Genomic DNA, 12034 nt, shown 5'->3' on the forward strand with positions numbered 1-12034 from the left:
TACTTTCCATGTCCTTACTTCGACTCCCGTTTGTCGAAGTACCTCATCGTTGCTTTGGCTACCTTGAACAAACTCTATAGTCCTTGGTTCACCTAGCCACTGCACCATTAGTCTAGCTTGCCGGACTATGTCTACAGCCACAAAATTATCCGAAGCACCCATGTCAATAAGGATTTTAACAATGCTACCTCCGAGATTCCCTTGAAGGGCTAGTAGATGTCGCGAACGACTCTCTACCAAAGTTGCTTGTATAATGAGTAACTTTGAGCTAGGGACTGAATCACTTACCTTAGTTTGGATTTTACTCAACTTAATAGCTATATTAAGTTTGGCCTTCTTTGGGTAGGGACATTCCCTCAAAAAGTGTCTCACTTCACCACAATTGTAGCATACATTGTTCCCCACGTTGTTAGTAGATTTGACGTTCTTATCTGTGAGTTTGTCTCTTTTTGCTTGACTCCCCCATGTACTTACTTGCTGGCCACCGGATCTGCCTTTCCAGAACCCCAAGGACTCATTTTTAGAGAAACTCTTCTTGAATTTCCCTTTGCCATATGTTCCCCTTAATTTGGCCCCTTTGCTAAATGTGGACTTCGACCCCATTGTATTCCCTTCTCGCTGATTATCATTGAAATACACTTTGATAGCCACATCCAACGCTTCCTTGTAGTTGGTCGGGTTCCAATACATCACCTCATCGTGAGCCCAGGTTTGCAAGCCTAATACGTGACAAGTATCCTCTTTTCCATAAACCCATTCACTTTTGAATGGTTCCGATTTGCTTCAGCCTACTCAGCTCATCCTTTAGGTGTAGAGTAGCATTCGGAGGAACATAAGTCACGAGGATCCTCGCCTTCATCATTTCCCAAGTAGCCACTAGTCCTTTGTTGGCCTCTGTCATTCTCCACCAAGACTTGGCATTATCTGCTAAGTATGGTTTTGCAAATGGGACCTTCTCCGGGGTTTCTCCGGTTATGGAGCGCGTTTCCAGTCAACAGGGAATTGCCAAGGCGAGCGGAGGACTGGCTGAACCAGCCCCTGTTCTTCAACGACCTCTTCAAACTGGATGACAGGACGCTGGGCAGGGAGGACCACTACACAATCTGGAGAAAGCTACATAGCGCAGGCTTCCGAACTCTCAAGCAGCTGGTGCGGGTTCTGGACAAGGACAGGAGGAAGACTACGAGGCATATGCAGGTCTTTAACCCGGGACGGTGGAGGAAAGTCCACCTTGATCTTCTTCGCATTATCAGAGCTGTGAGTGAGGCGAAGCAGGGGCAGCTCTGGCCTAGGCGTTGTCTCAAATCTGGAGACTTTGTGGCTCTGCAACGGGACGTGGAGCCAGACAGGGAACGAGTTAGCTTGGGGGCCTGGACACGGGCGTTTACGGCCCCAACACCAGCTTGGGAGGACAGGGATGTGGAGGTATGGTTCGTTGTGTCTCCAGACCAAAATGTTGGGCGTCCTTTTCGAGTCTTGAGAGGCGACATGCTGTTGCCAGCAGGGGACGAACAGGTCATGCCGATGGTGACGGATGATGAGGTCAAGGGTAGGATTCGAGTAATACGACAGGCTCCGAAGCAGTCGGTGGTGGTTCAATCGTTGGCAGCACTAGAGGGGGAAGGCATTCTTAGATGGTGGCGACAGCAGCTCATCGAGGATCTGGATTGGGACCCCGCAGCATGGAAACGAGGAGCGAGAAGCTTCTTCTCCTTCGGCGTCAAGGAAGCAAGGGATGGTCTCTTGACCGGCAGGGAGGAGGCCCGAGGGGAGATCCCCAAGCTCTGGAAGAAATGGATCGAGCAAGGAGTTGAAGCTAATCAGGTGGTGGGCAACACGCTTGCGTTCTGGAAACTACCGGTACAGGAGAAAGTCAAGGCCACCTCTTGGTTGGTGGCAAATAACGGGCTGCCGGTAGGACAGCGGTTCCAGGAAGAAGCATGCCGACGGTGCAAGGAGTGTGGCGAGCTGGAGACAACGCGACATGTCCTATGGGAATGTGACGTGGCGAGAGAAGTTTGGCGACAGATCTTCAAGGCGACGCAGGAACTCGGCGACATTCCAGAGTTTGAGGCTCGGAGTGGGGATATCCTCCACTGGTTTGAGGGAGCTAGAGGCCCAGCCATTGGTCCAGCTTGGAGGCGTATTCGCTGCTACGGACGGCACCGATGGAACATGCGAGTCCGGTGGGACGTGACAGGGGCTGAAGTTGGGATGTCCATCTGGGAGGCGTTGGGCCATGAGCGCTGGTCCATTTGGAGGGCAACAGGACTGCAGGCACTTTGGGAGGCACGGAACCACTGTCGCTTTGATGGGCAGCAAGCGAGAATATCGGCAGTGGTGGTATCATGGTGGAGACTCACTCTTGCAGCGGTGCGTCTTCACTACACCATCCTGAAAGAGCAGGCGAAACCGAGGCAGCTCGAGGAGTGGAGATCTAGGTGGCTCCCATGCTTCGGCAAATTGGGAGGTGGCGAGATTCGCTGGCAGTGGCGCCCCCCAGACTCTGTTCTAAGATCAGCTCGTGGGGGAGACTTGGACATCGACATGATTCGCTCGAGACGACCACGTCCACTTCTACTCCAGGACTAGGTCTAGCTGCGGCATATGAGGATCACGTAGAGTAGCTCATTGAGAGGGCGGCACGCCAATTTTTTGTATTAGTCCCATTGGGACATGGGGAATGTACATACACGTTCAGCAAATGGGACCTTCTCTGAGCTAAGTAACCACAATGCTTAGAAGTAGTCTTCCATATCATAAAACCAATCCTCCACCACCTTATAGTCATTCACTCCCTTAAAGACTAGTGAGGGCTTTGGTTTGTTCTTGGGAACTGCTTGAGGGATTGATTCTACTTTGGTTTATTTGACCTTGTTTGGTTTTGGCTCAATCCTTGTCGAAGGGTCTGCACCTTCTACATTGCCAGCATTTGCAATCTTTCACATTATTTTTCGCTTCTCATCACACTTTAACAAGAGTCTCTAGTGGGGCAGACGCTGCTTGCTCTTCAAGTCAGCCATGCCTTCCAGACTGCTACTCACGACATCACGGACGCTGCACAAGTGTCACACACTCGCTGAGGCTCCCGGACTCTAAACTTCAATGGCAGCAAGCTCCGCGCACTCGAGCAGTGGCCGCAGAAGATCTGGCCACAGAACCGACAGTGGTGGCAGCCAAGGGCATTAGTCTATGCCAATTGTCCTTCTAGAACATCCAATCGAGCCTTGAATGACTGAACCTCACCACCGGACTCCTATTTGGAACTTTCCTCACTGTAGTCCTCCTCATGTAAGGATTCCTCATCCATAGCCTCTTGTTCGATCGTAGGCTCTAGCTCCGGAGGAGGTTCTATCTTTGCCTTGGTTCATTTACGCCTTGCCTTTGTCATCTCCCAGCAATCTACCTCTATCATTCACTAGAACTAAGGAAAAGGCTCCGATACCATAATGTAAGCCACAATTTTTTTCCTTTCCAATTTACCAGCTTACCTCGTCTATCGAACCAACACTACCTTGGCCTTTGCTAAGTTCCCTCGCCAAGGTTCTTGCCTATTGTACCAGCTACTACTTGTCCTACTTGGTTTCAGCTACTCACTGCACAAGCAACATGTAAGCGACTAATTTTTCCATTCTACTTTAGTCACTTAACCACACCTTCGACCACTTGGAAGAGTCTCACTCACAACCTCCTTAAGTCCAATTCAGGGCTTGGGACTTACTAGCCCCGAGAATGGCATCCATGCCACTCATCCCTTGCATTTAGTCCAAGTGCTCCACGTGTCCGGTCCCAAGACCGACACCCCAAGGTACCACCGACATACTAGCCCATTACGCTAAGGCCATGCCCCTTTACCTTGGTCATACCGGTGGTCTAACACCACCTGCATCACAATCCCGTCTCTCAAGGACTGGACCATCCGTCCATGAGTGATCATTCCAGATCCACTCCTTAGCATCCTTAGGATGCCCACAAACGTGGGGAATAACCTTCCCCAATATCCCTTTTCTGGTCCCCACCAAGTCCCTTTCTGCCCACGGCCGTGTTCACCAACACTACCACTGGATCGAGGCCCATCGGCCCGACCACTAAGTCCCACGGTCCTCTGGGACTTCCTCACCACACGACTGTGTCCTTGGTCACTACCCCAGAGGACTGCTCCTCTTCCTTTCCACAGTCTGGGCCTTTGGGACAACATTTCGGAACACCATGGCCTTACGCGAGCCACCTGGATACTCTCCCCACCTTTCGCCTTTAGGTGCTCTAGCCATGGGCTTAGAGCGAGGTTCCGTTGAGCCACGCCTGGTATCCAAGTAGGTAGTGCCACCCACACTTGGACTGGGAGCATCGGCCAGTTGATCTCCCGGGGGAACTAGAGCCGGCTCTTGAACACTTCACTAAGCTACCCCGCTTGTCGGTCCGTATTCACTCTAGTCTTGGACTTCCTAGTGGTCAGTTCATCACCCAACACTGGGTCTGGTCTTCCTGGGCCAAACTGGCCTTTCCTGGCCAAACTGGCTCCACTGCAGTCCTCCCCCTTACTATACTTTTGGAGCTCACCAAACCCCCCAGGGTCTGGGAGACGAACGCTTTGGGCTTTCACCCTCTCAGACTCGAACTCGAACTCGGACTCGGACTCGGACTCGGACTCGGACTCGGACTCGGACTCGGACTCGGACTCGGACTCAGACTCGGACTCGGACTCGGACTCGGACTCGGACTCGGACTCGGACTCGGACTCGGGCTAGGGCTCGGTCTCAGCCTTGGCCTCGGTCTCGGCCTCGGTCCCGGTCTCGGTCCCAGTCTCGGTCTCGACCTCGGACTCCATCTCGGGTCCTTCTCGGACTCCATCTCGGACTCCATCTCGGTCCATCTCGGACTCCATCTCGGTCCATCTCGGACTCCATCTCGGACTCCGTCTCGGTCCATCTCGGGTCCATCTCGGACTCCGTCTCGGTCCACCTCGGACTTCATCTCGGACTCCATCTCGGGTCCATCTCGGACTCCATCTCGGACTCCATCTCGGGTCCATCTCGGACTCCGTCTCAGTCCACCTCGGACTCCATCTCGGACTCCATCTTGGGTCCATCTCGGACTTCATCTCGGACTCCATCTCGGGTCCATCTCGGACTCCATCTCGGTCCACCTCGGACTCCATCTCGGGTCCATCTCGTACTCCAACTAGGGTCCATCTCGGACTCCATCTCGGTCCACCTCGGACTCCATCTCGGGTCCATCTCGGACTCCAACTAGGGTCTGCCTCGGACTCCATCTCGGACACTTCCACGTGTCATGTGTTGGTCCTTTTTGGGTCCCTTTTTGGAGCCTTGCTTATTGCTCGCTTCGTGCGCGCTCCTTGAGCACTTTGTTGGGAGTTCCACTCCCGCTCTTGACCTTCCAAGTTGGAGCTTTTAGTCCAAACGTGTTACACTCGTTTGGGCTTTCGCTTCGGCCACTACCACGTGGCACCCTTTTCAGCTCCACTTTGGGGCCTAGGGATTTTGTGTCTCACAACTCCACCACCCATAGACGAAGTTCGATGTCCCCATCAAACAGTAAACCATTTTATAAAGTAACACCCGCATGTGTTACCATTTCCATCCTTGGCACCTAGCCAATATTTGTCAATGGTTTGACATTGAAGGCTCACCATACCTTCTCCATATTCGTCAATGGTTTGACACCAAAGGCTCGCCATGCCTTGCCCATCCTCTAAGGAGGATAGTCTCTCCAACTTAGAGACTCACTTGACCACCTAGGGTGGTTTGCTCCTTTTTATTGATTCAGTTCTCGCTAAACCTGTTAGAGACACCCTCTCTAACTCAATTCCACTACTCATTCTTGAGTAGTCACAGATTCCATTGATCTACCTTTGCACTTTGGAATGTTTACTTTTGACTTCTTGAAGTCAATTTGCTAGGTGTCTCCGACACCTTGCCTTGCACATTTGGTGCAACTCCACTTCCCCTCCTAGGAAGTTCTCTACTCGAGGGCACCCTCATCCTCTTTTCTATTTTTGTGCCACCATTGGCATTACGTTCCATTTATCATTATTTGTGCTAGGGCTATCCACGGCCCTATCTTTTGGCTACTTAGTTGCTCCCTCACTTGGAGCCTTTCCTTTGCCAAATTGGAGCACTTGGGAATCCATCCTTGGAAGTCCACTTCTTTCTCCGCAATCCGTTAGCATCAAACACATTAGTGTTCCTTGGCTAACTTTGCCACTTGGATTCTTTCCAATGGATTCCACGGCCCTATCTTGGGCACCCATCTTTTGCTCCTATCCTTGGATTGTTGCACCAAGCAATATAGGATCATTACCTCCCTCCTAGAGGTATTCTTTTGGTTCCATAGTAAAGGATCTGCTTTGCCCAGACTAGGGTGTTCACCCCTAGTAAGTCTCCCCAACTGTTCTAGGCTCTCTTCCTAGCCCAACCTTGTGACCCACCCATGGGCCTGTCTCTGGAGACTATTTTCTTGAACTCATAATACCATTGTATTGTAGTAGTTCATTTCCCTTAGGTGTCCTTCCCATTTAGTCACCTTGACCAAGCCACACCTTTATCAATAGTTCAAATCAACACTTTGAACAAGGAATCATATTCCTTAACCCAAACAAAGACCTTGTCCTTGTTTAGCCATAAGATCACCTAGTGATCTCATCTTGACCCCTTAATAAGTCTACCAATAGGAATTAGGTCTTCCAGACATTACTAAGTTGTTGACTATGACCCCGGGGGCATCCCCCACACTTGGCGGTGCGCCCAAGCTAGCCCTTCCGGCCAAGGATCCATAGCAACTGAGATTGGGTGTCCCCATCTAATTCACCACGCCCTTGGTGCCTTTTGCACCAAAGTGTTCAAGTTAGATATGCCGAGCTTTCACTCTAAGCAATTTAACCATGCATCAGGACTCCGAGGCATCCCTCGCTTGGCGGTGTGCCCAAACCAGTCTCCTCACTGAGAGTCCATAACCACCGAAATATGAGTGTCCTCATATTCCAAACCATCACCACGCCCTAGTGATTTGGGACTCGAACCCAAGCACTAGAGGGTCGGGGCTCGAACCCAACCTCCGTATATGCATCTACGGACAGCATCACCCTAGATGCCTGGCGTGACTCCCCACGCCGGTGCACCAACTTATACTTAAAGCGCGCTATAGATCACAGCTTAGGAACCTAGTTCCTCCACACTACCAAGTCCTCTCACTTGACAAGTCTGTGATCATGCATGGACTCCTCCATGCTTGGCCCCATGGCCCACCCTTTTTGAAGTTATCACCTTCAACTAGGGTATTTGTTCCCCTGACTTGCCAATCTCGCTTTCGCAAGTCCTCCGACCACTGTAACATGGTTCCGCACAAGCGTGAAAGCCCTTGATCATCGACTTTCGTTCAAAGCCCTCTCTTTGAACACTCGGGAACTACTTCTCTAACTTTGATAGCCTTGCCTCATGGCAAGCTTCAAGACCACGCTTCTGCTGCGCCACTCTGATTTCGTGCGTTCTTTGAACCATTTATGCTTGGTCTTTCTAGGTACTAAGCTACCTAGAATCATCTTTGGGAACCTTGAAGGAACTCTGTCCCTTAGCTTGCTAAGGCCTCCCTTTTTGCAAGCTTTCCAATTACCATATAGTCTAACATGGACAATTCCATATTTTAGACTTTCCATGGCATCACAGTTGCTAGTGGCAACACCCTCGAGCCCCCACTTGATTCTTCACTCCCAGCTGGCATAACCAACTTTGGTTATGCCCTTCGATTCTTATGGTTTGGTTTTACCCCCATACCTCTTGCTTTTGGCTTCACACCTTTCCTTCGGTCATTCTCCTCTAGACCAGGAGGATAGCTTTGCACTTTCTATCATGCCTTAGCAAGTATTCTTAGGGATGAACCTACCCGATAGCCTAGGGAGTGGTTCCTCAATCCAGGTATGCTCACCTTATAATCCCACACACCAAGATTATGTTGTTACTTATGGGCCTTTACATGCCCATTGCTAGCCTTGCCAAAATTCCATTTTTGGCTTTGTCCAATTCGAGTAGACAGTCTTCTCCTGTCTCCGCCACCTTGGACATTTGGATAGCACCTTCTATCCATCATTCGCTAGGGACTTAGTCCCTTGGGCCTTATCTATTGCCCTCGCGACATCAAACACCACTTCCTGGTGTTCTAGAGTGTTCAGGTGTCCCAATGATGGCTTCCTTGACAATGAGTATTTCCTTTCATGACATTGATTTACTATATTGCAACATAAGCAACTTATCCCCCGTAAGGGTATATCCAATTTCCTTATGCCATTAAGAAGGCTTGGGTAGCTACTTTCTACCCGTTTAACCAATTATTTTGCACCTCTTGCTTAGTTGCCTCATAATTGTCAAGTCCTACAACTCATTGCTGGTGCTTCCACACTTCCATCATTATCTGGGTCACCGCACTCCAACTGCATGCTCTGCAGCTTAGGCTATGCCATTCCCATTTCCATTGGGATTCCTTTGGTAAGGGGTTCTCATGAACCCACCAACATAGCTTCAAGGTATCACACCTTGGCACATTTGGTGTCTCCACACCATCGGCTCCACGAGCCTACCTCTATGACACTTCTTCTTTGTGTCTAAGTCTTTGCCAAGACCAATACCACTTTTTCTCATGCCAACCATCCGTTAGCACTACACCATAGAGGTCACACACAACTTTGTTTCAAAGTTGTTTTCTTTTTGGGAACACCCTTCCCACGACTTTAGCATGGCACATTTTGCCATCGATGAGATACCCTTTGTTCTCATCCTTGGATCCTATGATCCCCCCCCATCCTTCATGGGGTACCACACACTTCAGTCCAAATGCTTCCATCAGTCTTTTAGGACCATTCCTTGACTCTACTTGAGTCATCCAGCAGTTTTGGACTTGGTTAATCCACAGACCCGTAAGGTCCTACTTGTCGGGCACTAGCTTACTGGAATACACTTCTTGCATTCATGTCCTCACTCACAAGGACTATTTTCACAAGTGTTACTCTGACACTTGATTTTGTTCTCTGGGGCAACCTTTGCCCCTTAGGACTACTTGTCCATGTGATGAGAATACCAACTCATCTCTAAGTACACCCCTCAACTCCTTGGGTTGTTCCAGCATTTATTAAAGGTAGCCCCGGCTACCATTTCAAGGACTTGAGCCCTCTTCCGTATTTGACCTCCCACAGTCATTACTTTTGGTCTCACATTCATGAGCACCAACCTCAACTATATGAGGATAATCTTGTGACTCCTTTATTGCTTTGGAGTCTTTATCTTTCCCGTGATCCCAACTATAGTTGTTTATCACAACTACGTTAGCCCATTTGTTGCATCAAACACTCATTTGGATCACATCCTCAGCTCTTTGAGGAAACCTTATACTGTTCCCAAGATCCCAAAGTCGTTCCATTATTGGCCCCTTTTCTATCCACCACATTGTGCCGAAGTTCACGAATGAACTTGAGTGGAGAGCCATGTCCTCTCAACATGCTACTCCTCAAGGATAAGCCCACTCCTAGGACCTTCCGATGCCAACATCAATGGTGATATACTTGAGCACCAATAAAAGTCGGACTAAGGAACAGCTCTGATACCAAGTTGTAAGCGACTAATTTTTCCATTCTACTTTAGTCACTTAACCACACCTTCGACCACTTGGAAGAGTCTCACTCACAACCTCCTTAAGTCCAATTCAGGGCTTGGGACTTACTAGCCCCGAGAATGGCATCCATGCCACTCATCCCTTGCATTTAGTCCAAGTGCTCCACGTGTCCGGTCCCAAGACCGACACCCCAAGGTACCACCGACATACTAGCCCGTTACGCTAAGGCCATGCCCCTTTACCTTGGTCATACCGGTGGTCTAACACCACCTGCATCACAATCCCGTCTCTCAAGGACTGGACCATCCGTCCATGAGTGATCATTCCAGATCCACTCCTTAGCATCCTTAGGATGCCCACAGACGTGGGGAATAGCCTTCCCCAATATCCCTTTTCTGGTCCCCACCAAGTCCCTTTCTGCCCACGGCCGTGTTCACCAACACTACCACTGGATCGAGGCCCACCGGCCCGACCACTAAGTCCCACGGTCCTCTGGGACTTCCTCACCACACGACTATGTCCTTGGTCACTACCCCAGAGGACTGCTCCTCTTTCTTTCCACAGTCTGGGCCTTTGGGACAACATTTCGGAACACCGTGGCCTTACGCGAGCCACCTGGGTACTCTCCCCACCTTTCACCTTTAGGTGCTCTAGCCATGGGCTTAGAGCGAGGTTCCGTTGAGCCACGCCTGGTATCCAAGTAGGTAGTGCCACCCACACTTGGACTAAGAGCATCGGCCAGTCGATCTCCCGGGGGAACTAGAGCCGGCTCTTGAACACTTCACCAAGCTACCCCGCTTGTCGGTCCATATTCACTCTAGTCTTGGACTTCCTAGTGGTCAATTCATCACCCAACACTGGGTCTGGCCTTCCTGGGCCAAACTGGCCTTTCCTGGCCAAACTGGCTCCACTGCAGTCCTCCCCCTTACTATACTTTTGGAGCTCACCAAACCCCCTAGGGTCTGGGAAACGAACGCTTTGGGCTTTCACCCTCTCAGACTCGAACTCAGACTCGGACTCGGACTCGGACTCGGACTCGGACTCGGACTCGGACTCGGACTCGGGCTCGGGCTCGGTCTCAGCCTTGGCCTCGGACTCGGACTCGGGCTCGGGCTCGGTCTCAGCCTTGGCCTCGGTCTCGGTCTCGGTCCCGGTCTCGGTCCCGGTCCCGGTCTCGGTCTCGACCTCGGACTCCATCTCGGGTCCTTCTCGGACTCCATCTTGGACTCCATCTTGGACTCCGTCTCAGTCCATCTCGGACTCCATCTCGGACTCCGTCTCGGACTCCATCTCGGACTCCGTCTCGGACTCCATCTCGGACTCCATCTCGAACTCCGTCTCGGTCCATCTCGGGTCCATCTCGGACTCCGTCTCGGTCCACCTCGGACTCCATCTTGAACTCCATCTCGGGTCCATCTCAGACTCCATCTTGGACTCCATCTCGGGTCCATCTCGAACTCCTTCTCGGTCCACCTCGGACTCCATCTCGGACTCCATCTTGGGTCCATCTCGGACTCCATCTCGGGTCCATCTCGGACTTCATCTCGGTCCACCTCAGACTCCACTTCGGGTCCATCTCGGACTCCAACTAGGGTCTGCCTCGGACTCCATCTCGGACACTTCCACGTGTCATGTGTTGGTCCTTTTTGGGTCCCTTTTTGGAGCCTTGCTTATTGCTCGCTTCGTGCTCGCTCCTTGAGCACTTTGTTGGGAGTTCCACTCCCGCTCTTGACCTTCCAAGTCGGAGCTTTTAGTCCAAACGTGTTACACTCGTTTGGGCTTTTGCTTCGGCCACTACCATGTGGCACCCTTTCCGGCTCCACTTTGGGGCCTAGGGATTTTGTGTCTCACAACTCCACCACCCATAGACGAAGTTCGATGTCCCCATCGAACGGTAAACCATTTTATAAAGTAACACCCGCATGTGTTACCATTTCCATCCTTGGCACCTAGCCAATATTTGTCAATGGTTTGACATTGAAGGCTCACCATGCCTTCTCCATATTCGTCAATAGTTTGACACCAAAGGCTTGCCATGCCTTGCCCATCCTCTAAGGAGGATAGTCCCTCCAACTTAGAGACTCACTTGACCACCTGGGGTGGTTTGCTCCTTTTTATTGGTTCAGTTCTCGCTAAACCCATTAGAGACACCCTCTCTGACCGAAATGAAACTAACACAAAGGGCATGATAGCGAGTAAGCTATCATCTAGCGAATATTAAAGGACCAATTTCAATATTGCAGGGGTTCTTAATAGTAGCAAGTGCAAGCCAATGACTTAAGTTTCTTAAACCAGGCCGAATATGCTCAGTAAGAAACACATAGGGTTCCTACTCTATGTTGATCCAATCTAAGTACATGGTCATTGATCAGTTTCTCAACTAGCTACAACGGCAACGCTCATCGGCGTCCTCTGG

This window comes from Selaginella moellendorffii, unplaced genomic scaffold (assembly GCF_000143415.4).
Source record: "Selaginella moellendorffii unplaced genomic scaffold, v1.0 SELMOscaffold_13, whole genome shotgun sequence".
Taxonomy (NCBI): domain Eukaryota; kingdom Viridiplantae; phylum Streptophyta; class Lycopodiopsida; order Selaginellales; family Selaginellaceae; genus Selaginella; species Selaginella moellendorffii.